This window comes from Eulemur rufifrons, chromosome 19 (assembly GCF_041146395.1).
Source record: "Eulemur rufifrons isolate Redbay chromosome 19, OSU_ERuf_1, whole genome shotgun sequence".
In the NCBI taxonomy this organism is placed as follows: domain Eukaryota; kingdom Metazoa; phylum Chordata; class Mammalia; order Primates; family Lemuridae; genus Eulemur; species Eulemur rufifrons.
In genome coordinates, this window is record NC_091001.1 from 7,603,803 (window position 1) to 7,605,932 (window position 2,130).

At 53.8% G+C, this 2,130-nt stretch overlaps 1 pseudogene; it reads left to right on the top strand.

Moving 5' to 3' along the window:
* Positions 1-268: 268 nt before the first annotated feature.
* Positions 269-1,201, top strand: LOC138400081 (acyl-protein thioesterase 2 pseudogene; annotated as a pseudogene).
* The last annotated feature ends 929 nt before the right edge of the window (positions 1,202-2,130 follow it).

Consider the following 2,130-nt stretch of genomic DNA (forward strand, 5'->3'; position numbering starts at 1 on the left):
GCTGACACTACAGCACTCTAGCCTGGGCAACAGAGGAGGCCTCTGTCAAAAAAAAAAAAAAAAAAAGACAAAAAACCACCAACCCTGCAGGCATGTTTATCTTGGATTGCCAGTCTCCAGAAGTGTAAGAAAATAAATATATGGGTGGGGGCGGCCGAGGGGGAAGAGTGTGTGTCTGTGTGGGAGGAAGAGGAGAATCACCCCAGCAGTCCCTAGCACCCCAGGGAGTGGAGGCCCCCCCGCCGTGGAGCCCTGTCCGGGGGACACCATGTCTGTGCCCCTGCTTACCAGCGCTGCCACTGTGTCTGGAGCTGAGTGGGAATCGGCTATGGTTTTTTTTTTTATTAATACATGGGCTTGGAGACACAGGGCACAGCTGGGCTGATGCCCTCTCCACCATCCAGCTCCCTCACGTCAAGTACATCTGTCCCCATGCACTTAGGATTCTTGTGACACTCAACATGAAGATGGTGATGCCCTCCTGGTTTGAACTGATGGGGCTGAGTCCAGAGGACGAGGCTGGCATCAAGAAGGCAGCAGAGAACATGAAGGCCTTGATTGACCACAAGATGAAGAATGGGATCTCTGCCAATCAGATTGTCCTGGGAGGCTTTTCACAGGGTGGAGCTTTGTCTCTCTACACAGCCCTCACCTGCCCCCACCCTCTGGCTGGCATTGTGGCATTGAGCTGTTGGCTGCCTCTGCACTGGGCCTTCCTCCAGGCAGCCAATGGCAGTGCCAAGGACCTGGCCATCCTTCAGTGCCGTGGGAACTGGGCCTCATGATGCCTGTACGGTTTGGGGCCCTGACAGCCAAGAAGCTCTGATCTGTTGTCACACCTGCCAGGGTCCAGTTCAAGACATATCCGGGTGTCATGCACAGCTTCTGTCCTCAGGTGATGCCAGCTGTGAAGGATTTCTTAAGAAGCTGCTGTCTCCTGTCTAACCAGAGTTGCTGGCCCCCAGCTCATGGGGAACCCAACAAGCAAGTGTGGTACCATCTTGAGCCGGTTGAGCCCCTGTCTCCACCCTTCCTGACCTCGTCCTCTTCCCACAGGCCTCTGGGGCAGACGGCAAGACCTGGCCAGGCCTTCTTTCCCGGCCTCAGCCACCTGGCCCTGTCTGCAGCAGGCGTGGGCTGCTTTCTTATCCCATTTTCCTGGTGGCAGGGGCCCCTGGCAGCAGTATTGGAGGGGCTGTAGGCCGCTGGAGAAAGGGGCCCAGCCACTGACGCACTCACTCAGGATCTCACTCATGAGTTCCGCCTTAGGCCCCCTCCTGTGACCCCAGGGTTTGGCCCATGGGGCCCTCCCAGGCCTCCACCCCAATTGATTCTGCCCAGATAATCGTGTGTCTATCCTGCCTTCACTCCAGCTGCTTCTTAATCATGAATTTGGCTATGGCCCTGGGGCCCCCTTGCTGCTGTGGGCTCCCTGCCCTGGGCAGGAGTGCTGGTGAGGAAGTAGAGTCTAGAGGGAGACTTCCCTCAGCTGTTCTGTTCCCCCCACTTGGGGGCTGGGCCCTGCCTCCCTGTTACCCTCCACCCTGCAGGTCTGAAGCCTGCAGGGCTGGACTGAGGCTCAAGGTTTCCCCCAGCTGTCTTACCCCCACTTTGTCCCCACTCTAGGGCAGGGAGGTGGTGGGGGAGGAGTTGTGTCTGGTCTTCTGTCTCCAGTGGTTTTGGGTGTTTTTCTTGTTGTGTTCTGGATTCTGATAAAAAAATTAATTGCTTCCTCAAAAAAAAAAAAAAAAGAAATATATGTTATTAAGCCACCCGGTCTGTGGTATTCATTTATGGCAGCCTGGGCAGACAAACACAACCATAATTTTTTAAAAGTGAAAAAAAAATTAAATAATGATTTTTTTTTTTTTTTTTTTTTTTTTGAGACAGAGTCCCGCTCTGTTGCCCGGGCTAGAGTGCCATGGTGTCAGCCAAGCTCACAGCAACCTCAAACTCCTGGGCTAAGTGATCCTCCTGCCTCAGCCTCCCGGGTAGCTGGGACTACAGGCATGCGCCACCATGCCTGGCTAATTTTTTCTACATATATTTTTAGTTGGCCAGATAATTTCTATTTTTTTTTAGCAGAGACAGGGTCTTGCTCTTGCTCAGGCTGGTCTCGAACTCCTGACC